The sequence below is a fragment of the Pan troglodytes genome, chromosome 10 (genome assembly GCF_028858775.2).
Source record: "Pan troglodytes isolate AG18354 chromosome 10, NHGRI_mPanTro3-v2.0_pri, whole genome shotgun sequence".
In the NCBI taxonomy this organism is placed as follows: Eukaryota; Metazoa; Chordata; class Mammalia; order Primates; family Hominidae; genus Pan; species Pan troglodytes.
Genome location: NC_072408.2, coordinates 122,657,890 through 122,682,493, shown reverse-complemented (window position 1 = coordinate 122,682,493; position 24,604 = coordinate 122,657,890).

The following is a 24,604-nucleotide window of genomic DNA, read 5'->3' as shown; positions in this document are numbered from 1 at the left end:
TTGTCGGCTCCTCTGCCAGCTCCCATGGCCCCAGGTGCAAGGGTACAGCAGATCATCTTGCCTTTGGACTGCAATCAATGGACCAGGCAGGAAATGAGAGGAAATTAATTTACCCCCCTCTTCTTTTTCCCTTCCCTGCCATCCCTCCTGTTTTTGCACAAGGGCCTTTTAAAATGTTGGTTACTCTGATTACAGCGCAATACAGTTCGCAAGAGCCTCTTCTTGACTAAACTCTCTCTGCCCTTAACCAGAATGATTGGCCGGTTGCCTTGGTAATTGTCCTCATTCGCCGTGTAGAAGCCACAATTATGAAGGTTTTCTGGGTACTGATCCTCTTAGTGCCTTTTTCTTAGAAGTTCACGACAAGATGGGACAAAGGAGACCTAATAGATTTATTGCTCTGGCCCCTTGGAGTACTCAGGAGCTCATGACATACAGACATGAGCCGTGAGTGCCATTTAAATTGGTTGGCTTTGCCCGGAGAGAAAGCTTTATGCTCAAGAGAGTGGCTGAAGTCCTATTAGTTAGAGGGCCAGGGACAGAGAATAAACCTGCAGGCCCGGTTTTTCTACCTTGGCTCATAATGGAAACCCTAGATGGGCCAGGCCAGGTGGCATCTGGGGCCGAGAGCCAGGGCACTTTATCTTTCACTGATAATTGAAGGAAATGGACATGTAACTGCTCTCTCGAAACTCCAGCATGATTCAAGTTCAAGGCAGGAGAGCTCCGTGGGTTGTTGAAAAACCCAAGCTGGAAATGTTCTGGGCAGAGATGGCTCTTCACCCTCTAAAGAGAAGCAGGACTCCATTAGCTGCGGGTAATTGCAAAGAAGAAAAAAGGGAAGGATGATGATTATGATGATGTTGATAATCATTATCACAATAATCATAGAATTTATCTGTAAAGGGTACAAGATGCTCACATTCATGAACTTTGCTGGTTCTCACAAAAGCCTGGGGGTTGTTAGCCCTTTTTCACAGATGAGAAAATTGAGGTGCAGGAATGTAGGACAACGTGTTCAGGTTGGAAGGTGGCAGAGCTGGTATTCAAACACACACACACACACACACACACACACACACACACACACACACACACCCCTACCCCTTCCTACCTCATAGCACCTTCTTTCTCTAAAATAAAATCAATGTTAAGTTTTGGTAGGGATAAAGTATCAAAGAGATCTTTGAGCTGTAGTTTGAAGACTATCTACTTAGTTGTTTCAAGAGCTGAAATGCTTTCATTAGAAAGGCTTTGAATCTTAATGTGTCTCCAACTGGAACAGAAAAATCTCTGGTAGGGGTCACATCCAGCTGTTTCATCCAGAAGAACAACTTTGTTTGGTAGGTAGTAGCTGCGTTGAGAAGGGTTCTGAGGCTGTGTTTGGATTTACTGAGAAAGGATGCCATATTCGTTAGTAATGTTTGCCATCATGGAGCAATGGAAGTCATGTGTTGGTCTCCTCTGCAGGCTTATCAGCCGATTCCCTACTTTAGTTCCCAAGATTGCTTTTCTGTTATTATCTTTAGCTATTATTTTTGATTTTTCAACTATTATTTGAAAACCCAGAACTGTAATACAAGGTGGCTCTCACATTCCTGTCACAATTTGCAAGTCTTTTTATATATAATTTTGTTGCATATGATATGGCTTTTTATATCTATGTTTTTCCATGTATTTCCTAAGAATACAGATAGCCTCTAATGTAGGCACATCGTGGTTATCTACTGCAGATAACTTAACATTGATGCAATACTTTCATCTACCATTTATAGTTCAGCTTTGCAAATGGACCCAACACTGTTCTCAGCATTCCTCTAGGATCCAGTCCAGCATCAGGTATTGCATTTAGCTGTCATGTCTTTTTAGATTCCTTTATGACATGAGCAAATTTGACATTCCCACAATTTTGAAGTGTCCTGGCAGAGAGGCTTAAAATATCCATTTATTTATTTGATATTTTTTGGGGAGCCCAATACATGTACTGTGCTAGATGTGGGGCCTTACCAAGATAAATTTGGCAATTCTTGCCCTAAGATAACATCAGTGCAATGAAAGCTAACATTCATTGAGTAATTGTTATGTGCCGACCACTGTAGAAAGCGCTGTACACATATTATCTCATTTGATCCTACGGTCCTACAAAGTATGGGCAGTATGATCATTCTCACTGAGGTTGAGAGATGTTAAGTAGCTTGCCTAAGGTCACACAGGCTGTACAGAGAGACCAGATTTGGCCAGGCTGTAGAAATCACACTTTCAACCACTGTATTATTCTATCTTGGAGAAATATTAATAAATTCAACAGCATATTAGAGATTGGGTAAATGGCATATACATGATTCGTTCATTGATTCACTGATTTGTTCATTAATTAATGGATTTATTCATTTATTTGTTTCATCAACTGATTCACTGATTAATTCATTCAATTATGTATTAATTGATCCATCTGTCCATCCATATATCCATTTGTCCATCCATTCATTTATTCGTGTCTTGTGGACAAGACACTATCTTGGGTGCTGGGATACAATGGCAAAATACAACAGATGTAGTCTCTGACTTCATGAAGCTTACTGTTCCATGGGGGAAGACAGGCAATAAATAAAGTATAATTAGTGTTATGCAAGTAACAGTATAGGGAGTAGGAAAATCTAACCTCATCCGGAGGGTCAGGCAAGGCCCCCTTGACAAAGTGCCATTTAAAGGCTGTGTGGGAGTTAGATTAAGGAGGGGAGGGATTGCTTCTGTCTAGAAGAAAGCAAAGAGCTTCCTGGAGGAGGCTGCAGGGGAGCTGAGGTTTAAAGTGTGGATGAAGTGTTAAGATTCAGAGATGAGTGAAGGGTTTCCAAGGTGGAAGTAACAGCATAGAAAAGGTAGGGAACTTGTAGGAATGCATTATAGGAAGTCCCAACCATATAGTCATTTCTCCCAGATGCATAGACTTTACTAGTGGTCATCCATATCTCAGGGACTTTTCATTGAGAGGCTGTGGTGGACTAATCTTTAGTGCCAGTAAAATACATTGAGCATCTAAATCTTTTGTTTTCATGAGTTGGCCTCTCAAATGGGTACCATTTTGGGCACAGAACCTATTCAGCTCTGTATTGACCCATGCACCTCTTGAGTTCAGGGATAATTAATTCTAAAATCTTATTGCACAAAAATATATTATATTGAGTGTCTCCTAGGTGCCAGCAATTATTCTAGCTGCTCAGGTTACAGTAGTAAACAAAACAGAAAAAAAAAATTCATGCTCTCATGGGGCTTGTATTCTACAAATTTAATTTGTAATTTTAATTGCAAATTTATTTGGAATTTACACATAAAGGGCATTTTAGGGGTTGAAGTTGCCTTTGGTTTGAGTACAGTTGTCCAGATGAAGTGGTAAAATCTTCCCACTTGCCATGCAGGAGACCTAGAATAAATCCCTGCTCTAAGCCTTAGTTTCCTCACTTGTCAAACGAGTGGGCTCACTTAGACCTTTAAGGCCTTCCCAACCTGAAATTCTTGGATTCTATGAGCCAGAGGAGCAGACACACACCAGGAACCGCAGGCGCCTGTGTCTGGGCGAACCTGGACGTTTACTGCTTTTGTTCCCTGTTTTCATGAGGGGCTCCGGGGGGCGCTTCCTGACAGTTCACCCTTCCAAGGCTAATCAGAATTCTCTCTGTCTGCTTTGGTTTTCTGCACTTTGACTTGCATCATAAATTATTCTTTCTCTAAATGGCAGGCGTAGGTAAGTTACCAAAAGGTCATTCAGAACCCCGATCAATCCCAGCTGCTTTAATTACTTTAGTGCTGTTTGGACTTCTGTGTGTGTGTTGTTGTATCAACCCAGAGAAGGAGCTCAAGAACTGTTTTCTGCAAAGGTGATTGAATTTCCTTTAAGGAAAGTTAATTGTGTTGGCTTCTGTGCGTGTTGGGAGAACACCCATCTGAATAGACCTAGTATAGATATTAGTAAAAGAAGATAATGTATTTGTGGAGGCATCACTGGTGTTTGGCAGCCTGATGCAAATTTTGGAGACTGAAGGATGGAACCAATGCAGAACTAAGATTAAAACCATCTAAAAAGCATCTGCTTGTTAAAGTAGGACGGTTTTTTATCCCCCGTCACAGGGCTTTGTCTCAAAGTTCCCAAGGAGGTTCTAGACGTGGTATTTCATCTTTAGTAAGAATTCAGAGGCAAAACTACACTACGAAGATGAACACAATTCAGCTTCGGCTCAGTTTGTTTCTGTGTTTGATGTCTCTGGGCTGCCTTGTGGGTGCAGAGAAAAACATTTCTACAGCTAATGTCTTGGACGAAAGGCTCAAGTCTTAAGAGGCTTTGGGAAAGGCTGGCCTTATGGTACTGTGTTTTGTTATTGTTATTGTTATTTTTATTTTTTATTTTTGCTGGTGAAGAAGGGATTCTCTCCCTTACTCTGTTGGTTCAATCCCTTCCGTATGATAAATTGTATAATATAATAATAAAGTAACAATTTATAATCACAGTATAGCAAACATAATTCAAGCTAACTTTTCAGCACATTTACATGCATTTTTCTAAGTACTTTGCATTTCTCATCTCATTTAGTTCTCACAAATATTATTATCCCTACATTAGATATGAGAAAGAAATTGAGGGACAGGAAGGTTACATCATATGCCCAAGGTCACCCAGCTTGCAAGGGGTGGAGCCATTTGTCTTATTCTATTAAGGCTGTTATAACAAAATACTATAAACTGAGTGGCTTATAAACAGCAGACATTTATTTCTCACAGTTCTAGAGTCTGGGAAGTCCAAGATCAAAGCACCAACAGATTTGGTGCCTGCTCGCTTGTTCATGGCTGCCACCTCTTGTTGTCTTCTCATGGTAGAAGGGCCAAGGCAGCTCTCTGGGGCCTCTTTTACAAAGGCACTAATCTCATTCGTGAGTGTTCCACCTTCATGACCTAATCATGTTCCAAAGGCCTCACCTCCTAATACCATCACTTTAGGGGTTAAGATTTCAACACATGAATTTTGGGGGGATAAAAACGTTCAGACCATGGCATCGTGGTTGAAATCTCCGCAGTCTGGATCAGACATGAGTAATTGCTGACTTTTATCATGGTTTGCTGAGTTCCAGAAATGGTGCTGAGCTCTTTAACAGTCCTTACAGCAGCACTGTGAAGCTGGTGCCATTATTTTTCTGAATTTGCAGGTAAGGAGACTGAGGCTCAGAGAAGTGAGGTGACTTAGGAAAGGACACACAGCTGGGATTTCGCCACCCTTCCATCTGAATCCAGATCAGGGATTGGCAAACCTATGGCCCAGGGGCCAAACCTGGCCTATTGTCTGTTTTTTGTAAATGAAGTTTTACTGGAACGCAACCATGCCCTTGACTGCGTTTTGCCACAATGACACAGTTGAATGGTTGCCACAGAGATTGCTGGCCTGAAGTGACTAAGATATTTACTATTTGCTTCTTTACAGAAAAGATTGCCAACCCCTGCCCCAGACCTAGTGGTTTCAGCTACTTCCATCTCCTGCTGTCTGATGCACCTTGATTTCTAGGTCTGATGGGTTTCAATGTGCTCCTTCAATATTGGGGCACAGCCTCATCCTACCCAGCAGTGAAAAGGGGCTCTCCTATGAATCCCTGCCCCTTCCGGGTGGATGCAGCGATTCCGAGGGCTCTAACTGATCACAGGGTGTACATATTTGAAAGTGTGAAATGAGCCTCATGTGGTGGCTCACGCTTGTAGTCACAGCTACTCAAGAGGCCAAAGCAGGAGGATCCCTTGAGATCAGGAATTTGAGACCAGCCTGGACAACATAGCGAGACCCCATCCATAAAAAAATGAATACATAAAAATTAGCCAACATGGTGGTGCACACCTGTAGTCCCAGCTACTCAAGAGGCTGAGGCCAGAGGATTGCTTGAGCCCAGAAGTTTGAGGTTACAGTGAGCTATGATCATGCCACTGCATGCCAGCCCAGGTGACAGAGGAAGATCCTATGTCTTAGGAAAGAAAAAAGAAAAAAAGAAAGTGTGAGATAAATATGGCTTACTTATAATACTAGAAGAGCAGGAACCCTTGGAATTGCCCTGAAAACAGATGCTTGTAAAATATCAGGGTCCTAGGCCCCATCCTGGGATCTGCTGAATCAGAATTTCTGGGGGTGGGTCCTGGGAACCTGCATTTTTACAAGCTCCCTGGGCAGTACTGGTGGCCCCTAGCATCTGTGATGCAGCCGTCTTCAGCCCCCAGGCAGGCCCAGGCCCCATGAATCACAAATGGAGTCAGCCTCTTCTGACGGATGGTGGGGATGAGCCCTGGTTAACCCACTAACGGTCATCTCTCCAGTTCCCAGAGCCTCAGCTCTGATCTCTCTGCTGCTTCTGCCTTGTATTCCAGCCTCACCTTTTATTCCATAGCCATTCCCAGCTCTCTAAATTCCTTGCCTCCCAGACGTGCCCTCCCATAAACACCCGAAAGGAATTCTGCACAAAGAAGGGCCAAAGGTTTTTTTGTTTCCACCATAACACTAGTGATAGATAATTTATTTTTAGGATTTATGGTCTGTCAGGATCAGGGCTAACTTAGTTACAGGCTGTTTTCTCACTTACCTTCCACCAATGTCCCTGTATCCCGACAAAGTATCTTCTATCAGCTCCATTTTACAGGTGGGGAAACTGAGGCTCTGAGCAGAGAGTGCCTTGCCCCAGGACACACAGCTGTGCAGGACAGAACTGGACTTAACTTAGTGATTCTTGTGGCTTTGCTTTCAACCGGTGCCCTGTGTTACCTTCAAGGTGAAAGAAGAGCTACTGGGCAGGTCCATCTTTGACATTGGTGAGACTCCAGGCAAGAGAATACAGGGCAGTCCACACACTAACTGTCTAAAATGTAAATGTTATAATGCAAACTAACAAACTGTTGAATAAAATATGTCCTGAGCTCCAATGTGTACATAAACATCTGAAAACAACAAAATACAATTTTTCTGTGTAATAATATGGTTTCTATATAACTGAAGTTTAGCAAAATATCAAAGATGACTGAATTTAATTATTGTACAAGACTTGGTGTTCAGTTTACAGGCCAATGATGTTTGCATAAGCAGTAAACTCAAGGCATATGTATTTCACAAACTGCTGTATATTCATAATGCAATACCTATTTTCTTGTTCTCATGACAGCACAATGGCTAACTATATGGTTATAATCAGTATTTTCAGATAATTTGTGATCTATCAATGATGATGTCAAACTGGGAAAATCTGTCTTCAGGGATGGTACTTCTTAGGTAGTTTCTTTCCGAAATTAATTTTTATTTGTTTTTCTATTTTTATTTGCTTTATTAGATGTATAATTCATAAACTTATTAGATGTATAAATTATATAGTCCATAAAAAGCACACATTCTAAATGTAACGTTTTAGTGCGTTGTGACAAATGTGTATACTCATGTACTTGCTACCTCAACTAAGATATTCGTAGTTTAAAACAATTTCAGTTTGGAGAAACTTCGTTCTGTTGAGGCAGTAGTTACTGGGATTGTCAATGAACTTTTAAAAGTAATTCTCATATTTGGTAATAAACCATGGATTTAAAATTTCATGTTTAAACTTTATAATGGAGTCACATTTGATACATTATTAACATTGCCAAACATGTTGTGTAATTATTTTACTGTCTCTCCCTAACCCCTCCTCCAATAGAATGTGAGCTCCACGATGAAGGCTTTCTCTGTTCTGTTTACAACAGTATGCTCAATCTCCAGAGTGGTGCTGGCACTAAGTAAATATTCATTAAATATTTGCTGAATGAATAAATGTAACTTGGTCTCAAAAGTGTTAAGTTTTATGTGATTCTGCCTAATCTCAAATAGGACACTTTCATTTTATGAAAGTATCTGTAAGCAAAGTTTAATCTGCCTTTAGATGAGATGACACACATCAAGTTAGATCATGAAGCTTATGTGTATCTCAGAAGGCAGATATACGCCTATATTCAGTCTTGTTCAAAGACAAGGACATTGGATTTGCAGATGCCTTTCAGCAGGTGGCCAACCTATACTGCCATGTTGGTGGGGGCCTTAATGCCACAGATCTTTTGGGCTGAAAAGCAGGTGCATCCTTTTTGATGTGCCAATAGTAGAGGACTGTGCTGAAGGAGTGAGAAATGTCAGCCAGTGTGGTAGACAGGCTATATAAGATGGCCCCATTGGCCCCCAACCCCACTCTTCACACTTTTGTGAAATCCTCTGCTCTTGAGTGTAGGCAGGACCTGTGACTTGCTTCTAGCCAGTGGAATATGGAAAAGGAGATGGAATGTTACCTCCATGATTACATCATATAAGCTTGGAACTGCTGTCTTGCTAGCAAACTCTCTCCTTTGCTGGCTTTAGTAAAGCTAGTTGCCATGTTGGGGATGCCCATGTGACAAGAAACTGAGGGTGGCTTCTGGCTACCAGCCAGCTTGAACTGAGTCTCACAGTCTAATATCCCAAAGGAAATTAATCCTGCCAACAACATAAGTGAGCTTGGAAGTGCAATCTTCTCCACTGAGCTTTCAGATGAGACCTTAACCCTGGCCAGTGTCTTGATTTCAGGTTTATGAGAGATCTAAGAAAGGGAACCCAGGCAAATGATGCCTGATTCCTAATGCTGAAACTGTGAGATAATACATGTGTGTTGTTTTAAGGTTCTAAGTTCATGGTGATTTTTTAATGTAGTGATAGATAACTAATACAGCCTAGGAGAAGGAAAGTCTCATAGTAAGATTTGATTTATATTGACTTACACCATACACTTTCCTGACACTACTTTATGAGTCCCTATAACAACTCTAAGTTGATTCTATCTACATTTTACAAATGAATAAACCAAGACTCATAATTTAAGGATCACATAGTCGGAAGGTGGCAGAACTGGGATTTGAACCAAGACACGTATAACTCAAAAATTCTACCATATTCAAATCTCCCCTAACATATGTTTCACCCAGTTCCAGAAAGGCAGAGACCAATGTCTTTCCTTAGAGACTCATATTACTGAGAATAGTATGGTGCCATTTAAATTCTGATTTTTACTGTGATAATTACTTGTTTTTTAAGTTTCTTTTTTTTTTGCTATTACAACTCATTTATAAATATATTCTATTTTTTTAATTGACAAAAAATATTTATGGTATATAATATGCTTTGAAATATGTATACATTGTGAAATGGCTAAATCAAGCTAATTAATGTATGCATTACCTCACATACTTACCATTTTTTTTTGTGCTGAGAATGCTTAAAATCTTAAAATCTACTTTTACCAATTTTTAAGTATACAATACATTGTTAATAACTACAGTAGATATAAAATATAAAATTCTTTTTTAATTATACTTCAAATTCTGGGATACATGTGCAGAACGTGCAGGCTTGTTACATAGGTATATGTGTGCCATGGTGGTTTGCTGCACCCATCAACCCGTCATCTACATTAGGTATTTCTCCTAATGCTATCCCTCCGCTTGCCACCCATCCCCCCAACAGGCCCTGGTGTGTGATGTTCCCCTCCCTGTGTCCATGTGTTCCCATTGTTCAACTCCCACCTATGAGTGAGAACATGCGATGTTTGGTTTTCTGTTCCTGTGTTAGTTTGCTGAGAATGGTGGTTTCCAGCTTCAACACCATGGAATACTATGCAGCCATAAAATATGAAATTTTTAAAAGATATTTTTTTCCCTCAGTTTTATGGTACCCTTGCTTTGTTGATACTTTAAGCACTATGTGTTTAAACATTTGTATTTGCCAGTGCCTATCACAATGCCTAGCACGTAGCTAGCAATTAACACATGCTTGTTGAGTGAGTTGTTGAGGAATTGTGTCTTCAGGACAGATTCAGGTTGCTGCTACCTATACAAGACTACTATATTATACACAATAGGCCCAGAATTGGTTTATAGTGAGAGGTGAGTCTATTTTGGTACCAAGTCCAAACTTAGCCTTGAGGAATCCCTTCATGGCATGTAGGATTCTTCAAATCAGTGAGTCCAAAGATGGCCTGGAATTTGTGTGTGAGCTCTGGAGGGGTAGACCCTGTTCTTTAAAACTGGGTGCTTCCTGAAGTCTGTGGTTCTCAATCCGGTTTTATTAATTTGAATTTCACTAGGAGGCAGGAGACCCTGACTCTGGGGCTATGGGCCAATGGAAGCTTTGGCTAGGCTCAGTGCACACTCTTACCTGGAGGGCTCCTATCCACTTCGTGGGATGGTAGTCAGGAATCTTTTTCTCAGCATTGTGGTTAGTTGGCCTGAGTTTGAATCTTGGTTCCTCCCTTACCAGTTGGATGATTTGAGCAACTTATGTGGCCCTCTATAAGGACATCTCCCTCAGGGGGCATTGTGAGGATCAAGAGATAGGAAGTACATAGGAAGCACGTTATCAATGGCAACTTGTGTAATTGGCCATTGTATACAAATTATAACTTGTATAACTACTCTTGTTTCTTGCATTTCTCTCTGTCCCCAATTTCTTTTCTGTCCTTATTCATCTGCCCCTCACTCCTGGATGTCTCAAAAGTACTTCAAGCTCACCATATATAAACTTAAACTAATTGCTCTAACTTCCTCCTGTGTCCCTAAACATGCCCCCCTTAAAATAAAAGTTACCATCTTTACTAAGGATACGGGCATTTACATGGTCACCCAGAAACCTCAGAGTTGTCCACACCCTTCCCTTGCCCCTACCTTCCACATCATAGTTGACATCCAGACATTCCAAATTCTACAAGCTGAAATGTTCCTACCCCTTTTATAAAAATTTTTCTGTGGCAACTGCTCTAATGGAATAGTACCCAGCTCCTGGGTACTATGCTTCTAATTGTCCTCCTTGTCTTTACCTAGTTCTCCATCTTCCTTTAGAGTCCAGAGTGATCTTCCTCAGATCAAGCTGTGTCAGATCACCCCTCTGCTTAAACATCTCAACAGCTTCTCTCCTGCCCTCTAGAGTCTGATTTCCTTAGCCAGGCTACATAGTCCTTCAGACTTAGATCCAAATCAGACTTTTTATCCTCTCTTTTCTCTGTCTCCTCTCCTCTCTCCTTCTCTCTCTTTTGAAATTGTGGCATAATTTACACTTAATAAAATGCACAGATTCTAAAAGTTTGACTTTATGAGTTTTGACAAATTTACACCCCCATGTAACCATGACTGTAATCAAGATATGGAACATTTCCATGACCCCGAAGTATCATCACCTCCTTCTCCCTTCTGGCCAACCACTGCCCCACAGAGGAAACCACTGTTTTTGATTACTATCACCATCACTCCTCTCTCTCTCTTTTCTTTCTCTCTCTCTCTCTTTCTCTCTTTCTTTCTGGTGGAGTCTCACTCTGTTGCCCACGCTAGAGGGCAGTGGCATGATATCGGCTCACTGCAACCTCCGCCTCTCAGGTTCAAGCAATTCTCCTGCCTCAGTCTTCTGAGTAGCTAGGATTACAGGTGTGTACCACCATGCCCAGCTAATTTTTGTATTTTTAGTAGAGATGTTTCACCATATTGGCCAGGCTGGTCTTGAACTCCTGACCTCAGGTGATCTGCCTGCCTCAGCCTCCCAAGGTGCTGGGATTACAGGTGTGAGCCACCACGCCCATCTTTCCATCATGTAGTTGTGTTTTGTCTAGAATTTCATTGAAATGGAATCATACAGTATATATTATTTTGTGTCTGGTTTCTTTGACACAATATAATGTTTTTGAGATTCATCAGTATTGTGGCTTGTATTATTTTTTCTGTAGGGTAGTCTTCGATTGTATAGTTATATCACAAAACTTTAAAAAATCCATTTACTTATTGATAAACATTTGGGTTTTTTCCATAGCCTCATCTGTTTCTGTTTCCTACTTAATACCCTAGCCAATTAGAATTTCTTTTTCTCTAGAGACACATCATGCTTCCTAGCTCTCTCCTCATGCGTTGCTGTTCCCTCTGTTGGAATGCTTTTCCCTTCTTCATTAAGCAAACACCACCTACTTATCCCTTGAAACTCAGCTCATAGAACATGTCTTGGTGGTCTTTGTCCAACTCACTGAAACTGTTATTTGCTTCCTCCCCCATTAAAGCATGTTTACATTGTATTAAATTACCTATGTATGTGTCTGTCTCTTTGATGAGCTGTTTAGCTCATGAAAGGAAGGCAGTCTCTCATTCACCTGGAACATTCTGCTTAGTGTTCTGGCTGAACACTTGAGTGAATGTCACTCTAAAGAGGAAGTACAGGTTAGGAGTTACGAGTTCAGATTTTGGAGTCAGGCTCTGTTTTAAAATCTTATCCTTGCCTTTTTCTAATTGTGTGATTTAGGCAATTGACTCAACTTCTTGGAGCTTTGGAACTTACCCATGAGGCTTTTGTGAAAATTGAACAACGTAATGTACATAAAATACCTAGGACAGAGCCTGACACATAGCACTGAGTAAAATGTGGACTACTACTATTGCTGTTGTTGTTATTTGAAAAAGCATTGTTCTGGAAACCAGGAAAAACCCCAGCAATCTAAGTCCATATTCGGGCAGGACACTTTCCATCTGTGGCGTGGTTTCTATGTCTATAGAACAGGGAGATTTTTTTTTTCTAAGATGCTAGCCAACAAGTTTCTATTTGTGTTTTCTACCAGCTTTAAAACCTTCAGGTGGTGAGTCATCCATCCATCCTCTAAGTCCATCACAATATAACCGGTTCAGCCTGTCGGGGCACTCTTTCTTCTGAATGGTGCTGGGAAAAACAAACAACAAACAAATATATCCTTTCCCTCAAATCTGGGCTTCACCAAGCTCACTGCCCCAACACCTTTATAACTCCCCAATGCTGGGTAACAGCTATTTCTTCCCACCAGAGTGGATTAGGCCAACCTGGATTTGCAAAAACCCGGGTTCAAATTCAGCTCCACCATTGAACTAGCTGGATAACTTTGAGTGAATGATTTAACCTCTCTGAGCCTCATCCATTACATGAGGACAAACATACGTACCTCTTAGGACTGTTGTGTTAAATAAGAATTCGTGCTGAGTGTTTAGTAGGAATGTCTGGTACACGAAAGTGAGCTAAATTGTCCCTGCTTGTTAGTTTAAGTCATTACTATCCTATTTGGTTGGAATAAGAGATCATTCTTGTGGATTGTAGTGGGTTCCAGACTATACAGGATTCCTTTTTTTTATTAGCTCAGTTTCCCCAAGGCAGTCTTGGTTTCCTCAAGGTCAAAGTGATTTCAGGCAAGGCTTCCAGTTGAAGACAGGAACCCAAGGGTTATTAGCCACCTTGGGCTGGAGAGAAAGGCCATTTCCTAGAGAGGCTTGTCTCTGACTGCTGGGTCACATTCTTTTCCAGGACAAAGTGCACTGTTGGTGCATTTAGAAAACCGCCCTTACCCCTGGATGCTCTGTTGGTCTGAATCCCAGTTGATCTGACTTCCTGGGCTCCTGATTCTCGACCTTTTAAATGCCCTGGAGCCAGTCTGTCTGCTGCTAGTGTCCAAAGCTCCACTAATGAGTAAACAAGGCATTCTGATCTAGGAAGGAATTGTCTGATTTACATCAGAAAAGACTTTATCAGCCTCTGTGTGCGTGTCTGCCCCAAATCATGCTGATCATCCTGAAGTTACAGGGGGTAATTAGTTCCTACCTCAAGGATAGATGGAGCTGGAGAAAGATGTAGGGATTATTATTATTTTTTTGTATGTGAAGATGTGGGAAAATAGTGGATGCTGAATGTTGGGATATCAGGACACCTGCTCTCTCGAACTCACCTGCCTGCTTTAGAAGCCACAAAGCAGCAGTTTGCAGCCATTAGAAGTGCAGGCAGTGACTAGCATTGTTGCATTACTTGGGGAAACTGCTTCCTGCCTCAGGGATTAGACCCTCCTGGAAAGTGATCACTTGGACTCTTCCTCATTTTGCATAGTGTCTGTACTAGCCTACTTTGTCCAGCAGGGGCCCAATAAATGCTTGCTGGACCTGAGTACATATGCGTGGAGCCTGTTACAAATGTTAGGCTTGGAGAAGGGTGTTCAGACCTACAGACATCAAAACAGAGGCCAGCTCAGTTTGTTTCACTGTCTCCATCAAACACCTTTAATGCCTTCCAAGGTCAGGGGCCAATTTTCCTTTTCACATTTCTCCTACTATATCCACCATTTATGCAAGGCTGCATCAACCTGGATGATAAAGACTCATTAGTTGTGGGTTAGAATCCTATGAATCCAGCTCTCAGAATCCTAGACTAGAGCTTGGAACTGACTCCCAACCTGGAACAATGACAACACATTTCAGAAGCAGATCAAGTTGCTGGTGTCCGGTGGGAGGGGAGATCCACAGGACAGAGCAGTTAAGAACCTGTGCTTAGAAGTCCAGACAACCTAAGTTCCATTTCTGCTTTTTTTTTTTTTTCTTTTAGACAGTCTTGCTCTGTCACCCAGGCTGGAGTGCAGTGTCACAATCTTGACTCGCTGCAATCTCTGCCTCCCAGATTCAAGTGATTCTCATGCGTCAGCCTCCCAAGTAGCTTGGATTACCAGCACTTGCCACCATGCCAGGCTAATTTTTGTGTTTTTAGTAGAGACGGGGTTTCACTGTGTTGACCATGGTGGTCTTGAACTCCCAACCTCAGGTGATCTGCCCACTTCGGCCTCCCAAAGTGCTGGGATTATGAGTGTGAGCCACTGTATCTGGCCTAATTTCTGCTTTTATCACTTAATGTTCTCTGAATCTCATTATCATCATCTGGAAAATGAGGATATATTACCTTCCCCCTAGGCTTGTTGGGTGGATTAGATGAGGTTATGTATGTTAAATACCTTGCCAAGTATCTGCCACAAAGTATATACTCAAAAAGCAATTGCTATGATTGCATTATTATTATTTCTGTTGTCATTAATCATTATTAATAATTATTAATTTTCCTAGTGTAATGATAGTAAGGGGAACAAACCACAGGACTCTTCTGTGCTGTGAGGCTCTTCCAGTTCAGTCACTGGATAAAGCTGTGCTGCACAGGGAACAGAAGCAGACGCCAGAAAGAAGGTGCTGACATGAATGGGGCAGAGAGCCTGTTGCTGGGGCTTAGTCTAATTATACCTGGCAGCTCATTGCCCCCCTAGTAGTGCCAGCCCCCAGGAGGACAGATCACATTTCTGTCTCCTGAGTAAGCTGTGTTGTGTCATCTTCAGAGTCCTGAAGTATTCTTCCCGCCCCGCCCCACCCCTCCCCCCACCACCGCCTCCAACTTGTCTCCATCTGCTGCCTTTCGGCAGCTGGGTGAGCTCTCGGTTCTGCAAGGGGAGGTAAGGGGGGAAGATATTTGGGAGATTATGACTGTGGGTGGATTTGGTAGAGGGGAGGAAGCTGCTGAGCTCTGAAAACAACCTCCTGATTGGAAATAGAAGGATCGGGGTGTTCAGCTGTTTGTGGGTCACTTTGACCTCCCAGGTCAGGTCATACATGTGCTTCTCCCGGCTGCTCATGCCAGCAGAAATTAGATACTAGACACACTCCCACCCCATCTCTGGGTTCCAAGCAGAGCTCCATTCCTGTTCACTTGATCCCTTCCAACACATGTGTGTCCCTTCCCTCTCTCTCTCTCTCTCTCCGAGGCCCTATGTGACCTGGCCCCAGCCTTCCTGTCCAGGCTCATCTCTCACCACTTTTGCCTCAAATGCTGCACTCCAGCCAGATGAGCTATTTAAAGCTACTTTAAGCCCCACTCCCTCTTGCCCCCAGGACCTTGACCCTCTTCACTTGACCTCTTCTCCTCTCTTCCTTCCCATCCTGTGTAGGCTCCCCTTTCTCCAGGAGGTGTTCCTGGTTTTCTTTGCTGTGAGTCCCCACAACTGTCTCTGGGCTTTCTCTGTCCCATGACTCTGCCATTGCCTGTCTACTTGTCTGTGTGCTCCACGCCACTCTGTGATCTGGAAGGGCAGGAACTTTGTGTGGCTTGTTCACTGGGACTGTTATGTTGTAGGTGCTCAGTGCATGTTGCTTGTATGTTCTTGCGCAAGCCCTTGTACTTTTACATGCTGAGCATTTGCCATTGCCAAAACTATCACTAGATTACTACTATTGGTCACAAACTTGAGAATGGGGGGGGGGCATGGGAGTTTCAGGTTTTGGGGTCCCCAAGCAGCCAGCATTACCCAGCTGATTCCGATAACGAGCTGAGTGTCTCCCATTTTCCCCTCCAGATTCACTGTCCACCCTTCTCCATCCAGCTCCCTGCCGTGGGGTGCTGACCTCTGTCACTTCACAGACCAGTCCCTGAGCCCCTGGCTTTCTGGTGGCCTTAGCCAATGGGAGCCTTGGCGGGAGAGTAGGGTTAGGCATGGACCCCCTAGCTCCCTTGCTGTTGGGGTTGCTGTGTCCCTCAGCTTAAGGTCACAGTCCCTGGTAAGCAGCCTCTCTGCAGACAGCCTCCTCCGGAGGGAACTGCTCCCTGCCCTTACCCCTCAGGCCTTTGGGATGGTAACAGTTCACACTGGCAGCAGCTCTGTGGTGCTTCACTATCCTCAGTGTTTTCCCCACACTCCACCCACAGCTTTGTAAACAGTGCCTCCTTGACATTATCCGGTTTGAGTCTGTTATCTGCTTCCAGTTGGGATGCTGACCTGATCGAACTTTGACACACTTAGAGGGTCCATCTGGCCCCAGCCGATAGCTCTGTCAGGAGATAATTATCTTGGTTATTATTTATGATACCAAAATGATTATAGTAGCGTCCATGTGCCAGTTTCTTTGCTAATTGTTTGATATACATTACCTCCCTCCATTTTTACAATTCTATAAGGTGGTTATTTTTTCATTTCTTAATGTGAGACTGGAACTTAGACTAGCATTTATTGGATGAGGACAGTGGGGCAGGGGAAGGGCTAACCACTTTACAAACTTTCTCTCTTTTATTTTCCACAACAACCGTGGGAGGTGGTGTTGAACCCATTTTACAGATGAATAAACTAAGGCCCAGCAAGGTGACTTTATCTTCCCCAAGGCCACCCATGGAGTAAGTAGAGGAGGTGAGAATTCAAATCCGTGTTGGTCTGACTCAGTGCCTAAGTTCTTAACCACTGGAGTATCAGACCTCACTTCAGGATGAACTCCATGGAGATGCAGGCTGGCTCTCTACCATGTGCATCGACATGCTCGGCATGAGAGAAGCAACCTGTTGACAGGGAGACTCATGTATCCAGGTTGCCTTGGACATAGGACCCTGCAAGGCTTTCTCTATTCTTTAACTTCCCTTTCCTCCTCCCACCTCCAGGACCAGGGACTGGGTCCAGCTGCTTCCAGCATGAACCGCCCATTGTAGGGGTGGTCTACATGTCATCTTCCAGATGCAGGCACTCATCCTCTTCCACTGGCAGCTGGGAGGTCACAGGTGGTGATGCAGGGCAGGCAAGCCCCCAAACTGGGGCTTAGCTCAGGGGAGTTCTTGGCTTCACCCAGGAAAGAATTCAAGGATGAGCCCGTGGTGTCAGCAACTTTTATTGAAGCAGCAGTGTACAGCAGCAGCAGAGGTCCTTGCAGAAGAGGGCTACCTCACAGGCAGTATGCCCACAGTAGCAGCTCAGGGGCAGTTCTGCAGTCATGTTTATGCCCGTTTTTAATTATATGCAATTATATTATATGCAAATTAAGGGGCAGATTATGCAGAAATTTCTAGAAAGAGTGGTCACTTCTGGATTGTCAGGTCAGTTACTTCACGGAAAGGGGTGGTAACTTCTGAGTGTTGTTATGGCAATGGTAAACTGACATGGCACACTAGTGGGCATGTCTTATGGAAAAGGGCTTCCACCCTGTCTCTGTTTTAGCTAGTCCTCAATTTGGTTCCGTGTCTGAGCCCTGCCTCTGGAGTTGAGTCTTGACTTCTACCTCAGTGGGACTTTGCCAGTCCCCAAGGTAGCTGGACGACAGTGTCACCCCAGCATGGAGGTTGGGTTGGAGCAGCCCTGGGGACACTCACCTGCCTTGAGTTCCTGTGAGCCTTGAAAATGTCTGTGCCTCACCAACCTCCTACTACAGGGAGGTTTTTTTTTTTACAAGGGCACCAGCTGCTACTCTGACACCCATGGCTTTTTGTTGCCAGGCCTGGCCTCCCACTGTCTGCTCCAAGCCAAAGACTGAGTGAGGAGGGATGTGAAGGCAGGCCCTGTTTCTGGGAGACACGGGACTCCTCCAGCAGTGAGTTTGCTCTGGGACTCCCCAAGGGCCTTGCAGATCTATCTCTGGACTGCACATCAGTCTTGGAGGCCTCTGTCCAACCTCCCCTTCACTCCAGGTTGGACATGCATCTATCTCAGTCTGACGGCTCTGCCAGCTTCTTCCAGCTCCCTTTTCATTTTCCCTCACACAAGCATTTCCCTCTGTACAATCCTTGTAAGTGTGGTCCTGCCTGGCATCTGTTTCTCAGAGGACCTGAACTAACACACACACTAACACAGTGTCCCAGAACCACCGGGGTTTTCAGGACTCCTGGGAGACTGGCAGCAGATAGGCTGGGAGCCAGAGGAACAGGCTTGGGACTGTGATGGGAAATTTGAGTCTTTCCAAGTTCCTACTCATTATTTTTATAGAGATATGAGTTCCCTCCAGATTTCTCTGCATGGCAGGAGTGGTTTGAAAGGGTATTGCAAAGCTACCTAAATTTTCTTTGCAGAAGCAAGATGGCATGATGTTGAATGTGGCACTGCCATCTGCTGGTTAAGGCAACCTTTCTGACCTTCAAATTCCTCATCTGTCCGGTGGAATGGGGAACCCTCCTCCTTCCTCATAGGGCTGCCAGGAGCACTGAATAAGAGCAAGTGTTTGGTGTGCTGTGCGTATTGGTGGTAAATAGGAAGCTCCCAACACACGGTGACAACTTGGAGCCCTGACTCCTTTGCTCACCTTCCTAAAACATCTGTAGATCTCACAGTTATTTTTTTTTCCTGAAGTTAATAAGGGCTTGGCTGGATGGCAAAAGCTTCTGGAATTCCTGCAACCCTTTCAACCCCCCTGAAATGTAGTCACAGGTTTGAGAGCGCTTGGGTTCAAATGCTCATTCTGCAGCTGCTGCTTCATGGAATGCTGAGCAAGTTACATATTATCTCATGCATCATCTTATTCATCTGTAAAGTTGGGGTTTATGATAATATATAGTATTTAACTCATAAGGTTGTTGGAGTATCCAAGAGGCAGTGAATACAAAGGGCTTAGCCCAGTGCCTGGCATAGTAAGGGCTCAATAAGGAACAGTAGCTTTTAGAATTCTTATTGCTGGTCCAACAATGATAGACTGGATTAAGAAAATGTGGCACATATACACCATGGAATACTATGCAGCCATAAAAAATGATGAGTTCATGTCCTTTGTAGGGACATGGATGAAGCTGGAAACCATCATTCTCAGCAAATTATTGCAAGGACAAAAAACCAAACACCACATGTTCTCACTCATAGGTGGTGGGAATTGAACAATGAGAACACATGGACACAGGAAGGGGAACATCATACACCGGGGCCTGTTGTGGGGTGGGGGGAGCGGGGAGGGATAGCATTAGGAGATACACCTAATGTTAAACGATGAGTTAATGGGTGCAGCACACCAACATGGCACATGTATACGTATGTAACAAACCTGCACGTTGTGCACATGTACTCTAAAACTTAAAGTATAATAAAAAAAAATTCTTATTGCTGGTATTGTCGTTGGTATTCATTATCCTCTGAACTTGATGAAACTCTGATTTCCTGAGCAGGGCTATCTGAGTCTGTGGACCCCGAGAGCAGAATGTGTGGGTTGCCATCTTGGCTGATCTCGGGCAAGTTTACCTAGGTTCAGCTTAATCTCCCAATCGGTCTCTGCTTTCATTTCCTTAGCTGATAAACAGGGGTAAACCATGCTTTGCTCCAGTCTTCTCATTTGAGGGCTTTGTTCTTTGCCTCACCCTTTTTATCTGTAAAATGGTAATACCTGTTCATTTCAGGCACTGAAGGATGCCTGTTCATCAGTGAGAAGCTCTGAAAAAATTCATAAGTAATGTGGGGTCAGGAGCAGGTAGGGCTAGAGAAAATGGATCAGCCCTTTACAAATATAAAGTGCTAAATAATAAATGGCTTTTATCCATTTGCTTAAATAACTCCTCTTATTGACATGGCTTAATGAGTCCCTCGATCCCCAAATGATTCAAGATATATGTCCTCAATTTCATCTCTTGAAAAATTTCTTCATGGTTCAAAACAAGCAAAAGTCTTTGGGTCTAATTTTGAGAACTTACCTGACTACTATTCATTTTAAGAGATCTGGTAATTGTTTTGTGTTTTTAAAAATTTTGAACTAAAGCTCTCATTATTCTGATTTATCTTTGTTAGCTATTAACCCAGGTGTTTCCTGATTTGCATAGAAAGAAAAAAAAATGGATTTTCCAGTCTCTTTGACCCCTGAGATCTCAAAGCCCCTGTGAAGATCGATCAGTTGGCATGGCTGGATTCAGACTTCCCAGGCCAAGAGGACTTGAAGAAATGATCAAATGAATCTCAGAAACTCAGAGTTTGAATAATAGTTGTCGGTTATTGCACACTTGCTGTGTGCCAGGCATGGTGCTCACTGCTGCCCATGGATCATTTCACCTAATTTCATCTACCAGCCTGATATCTGCACATGTGAGAACCTGAGACGTAGGGAGTTTGCACGGCTTTAGCTTTCGCAGAAGGAGTAACACAGGGTCATACCAACTTACTCCAGTTACCAATTCTGTGACCTCAGGTAGGTAAATTTCTATCCCTGATCATCCTCTTGTTAAAATGGGACTAAGTAACCTCAAACTTTTGTCATGGTGATTGAACAGCTGAGTGTGGTGTTTAATACATGATCCGTGCTTAGTCCGTTCTTATTTTTATTACGGTCCAAGTTCACTGGTCTTGGGCGTGGTGGCATATTGGGAAGTTGACCCAGACCTGGTTCTGAAGCTTGTGCTTCTAATCATTGTCCTGATCCTATCCAGCTTCAGTTAGGCTCTTCTGCCTCCGAGCACCCTGTTAAGTTTCATAGCACTTAGTAGAGTGCTAGTTTATAGCATTGTGTTTGTCTACGTGATTCTTCATCTGCCTTGCTAGACTGTTTGCTCTGTGAGTGTAGGAACCGTGTCTGCTTTGCCCAGTACATATCCACTGACTGGAAAGATTATGCCAAGTTGCTCTCATGTCTCACTGTGGGTGCTTTGAATTGGGAAAATATCCTTTCCCATCAGAGTAATTCAGTGAGACTTATTCATGCCAATTAGATGAGAAGCTTGGAATCTGACTGTTCACCCGTTGGAATTATTTCAGAACATCTCTACAGATACTGCTTTCACTTTCACAAGTTTTAAAAATGTATCCTGGTATCAGGCCAACACATATAAGGTTTATCAGTTTCCCTTCAAGAAATGAATAGTGTTGTGTTGTTATTATTTTTGCCTCAGGTTCTTTTCTTCTGTTTTTCTTTTTTTCTTTTTTTTTGATTACCCTTTTTGATCACTGAAGTTGTGCGCATGTTGGGATTGAAGAGTTGGGCAGACTGTTCATTGCCTGCCTTATATCCATTGCCCTTTCCCCTTTGTAAGAGGATCCAGGTTTTGTTCAGAGCAGCACTGAGCCCAGACCCAGGCTATGGATTATAATCGGTCAAAGTTCTGTTATCTAATTTCCAAGCTTTCCTTGCATCTGAGATGGTATATGACCCAGCTCTGTCCAAAAGGTCTGTTGCAAAATGTTCTGGAAAAAAAAAAATTTATTGTCCTGGAAAAAGGGACAGATGCAGCACTTTCCCTTTCCATTTTTTTCCTGTCTTGAATTTGGATGTGATGGCTAGAACTGCAGCAACTGTTTTGTCAAAATATTGGTCAAGATGTGGCTGAGCTGCCGAACCAGAACATGAAGCTGACCACTTCTGGAATTCTTATTATGTAAGAAAGGACTATTAAATTAAGGCATATAGTGAGGCATTCTTATTACTTGGAGCTGAATGTATTACTAATGAGTAAAATGATGTTTCTAAAGATTTCCCTCAAAGGCAAAATAAAATCCCAATATTCATAGTTTGTTTGTTTTTTTTTTTACTCACCCCATCCCCTTTACCCCCAAGGAGTTTAAGACCTTCTATTCTATGCCAGGATAAAAATTGCTACACCCATTTAAAAGACGATAATGCAGAGGATTGAGCAGGGATTTGCTATTCAAAATTTCAAAGCAGAGCCAAGAGCCTTGGTGTACACACTGTGGCTTCCATTCAAAGACTACATGCTGTCTCTCATTGGCTTAACACACCATTCATATTCCTTAGAAGGCTGAAAGGGCCATATTGATGCTGCCAGAACCTCAGACAGTGGTTCCAGGGAGTCTAGAGGGTTGAAACCCAGCACTTAAGGCTTGCATGCTGTTCTTCTGGCTTGGAAATTTATGCCACAGCTTTGAAATTCTGGAATTTGTTGAGCAGTGATTTGTGACTGCACGTTAAGAGGTGCTTATGCGGTAATGTTGCCTGCGTCTTTATGAAGGTGGCGGATGCTGCTCTGAGCCTTCCAAACTGCTAATATTCTGGATATTATCTGTGTCCACACAGCCATCAATGCTCAAGCAGGGACATTAGGCTGATAGAGAATATCATTAAGGGCGAGAAGGTAGGAAGGAAGACTTACCAGGAAATGTCAGGATATTTTCTTCCCCAAAGGAAACCACCAAAGTCATCAATTCCAAATGTTGAACGCAGTGAAACTTTCTCTAACAAAGAGGCTGATTTACCTTCAGCCTTTCAAGCGTGACTCCTTTATGCATTTCCCACATCTTTTCACTCTGTCAAAATCCATTTTAACTCGATTTTGTTAGCTAAAAATATCTTGGTCCAAAATGTAACCCCATCATCATAAGACACTTTATTTTCAGATTTGTGATTTCCCTTTGTTTTTTTTTTCAAAGGCTTTATTTGCTTTTTTTTTTTTCCATGAAGATGATTCTTACACTGCTCTTTCCCCAAGCACGTTTGGCCATTCCACTTCTCTTTTGTACTGTTTCCAGACGTTTCCTTTCCTTTATAGTCATGACAAAATATAATAGCTAATTCTTATATAGTCTTTGCCATATGCCAGGTGCTGTTGTAATTGATTTATAGGTATTAACTCGTATAATCCTCACAATACCCTAAGGCACAAATACCATTATTTATCCTTATTTTACAGAATAGGAAACTGAGGCACAGAAAGGTTAAATAGCTGATCCGAGGACACACGGCAAGTGGCCAGGCCAAGATTCTAACCCACCAATCTGGCTGCAGCTGATTACGCTAATACTGATAGTAAGGATAACTGGCATTTTCCAGTACTTAATCCATATCAGACTCTGTGGAGTCTTATATACATATTGCCTCCCTTAATCATCCCATAACCTTATGAGATATTAAGGATTATGGTCACCATTTTTAGGGCTGAGGAACTTGAAGCTGTGTGACTTTGCTGACCCGGTCGCTTGGTTAGTAAGATGCAGGCACTTTCAATGCCCATTGTACCTGGAATGCCCTCTCTCCTCCACCCTCACTTCTTTGCTCAGCTTCCTTCTGATCATTGTCCTCTCTCTGGGAACGCTTTCATGGAACCCCCTCCCCAGTCTGATTTAGATGCTCCAGCTCTCATATCCTACAATTGTCAATTTTCTTACCTGTTTCACTCGTCAGACCATGAACTCCTTATACAATGTATATTCACAGTAAAACAAGTATTAGAAACACCAGAAATGTCTATTCAATCCCTCTGTTTCTATTTAAAAGATATTTAAAAAATCAAAGTATAATTTGAATACAGCAAAGCTACCCTTGTTAGTGAACAGTTCTGTGATGAAAGCATGCTGTCTGGTAGACAGTCTGGGTTAGTTTCCCGCAGTTGCTGTTCCTTGTGTCTTCCAGCTTCTGATGGCTTCAGGCATTCCCCGGTTTGTGGCCACATCAGGCCAATCTCCACCTTCCTGTTCACAGGACCTCTTTTCCTATGTGTGTCAAATCCCCCTCTCCTTTCTCTGCAAGGACAGTCTCACTGGGTTTAGGACCATCTTCGATCCAGTATAATCTCATCTTGATCCTTGCCTTAGTTACACTTGCAAAGTCCCTATTTCCAAATCAGGTCATATTCACAGACACTAGAGGGTAGGACTTGGACATATCTTTGTGGGGAACACATGAACCCACTAGATAGCTTCACAGTCAAGATATAGAATAATTTTATCACCACCTCCCAGTTCCATTCTGTTTCCCTTTCAATGAAAAAAAGTCAAAATGAAGCCATATCTGTCAATGTAGCCATATCAATCAAAATCTACCAATGTAGATATTGGTAAAATATATGTAACATAAAACTTACCATTTTAAGTGTACAATTCAGTGGCATTAAGTACATTTTTGATGTTATGTATCCATCACCACTTACTGTTTTATAACCTGCCTCACCCATGTAATCATGGATTATATGCACTTTTTACATGTCAATAAATTCAGATCAAAATGCTCCATTATTTAAAATAAATGTATATTTTAGATGTGAGTTTCTTAAAGGACCAGCACTTATTACACTAGAGTCTTACCCTCAGGG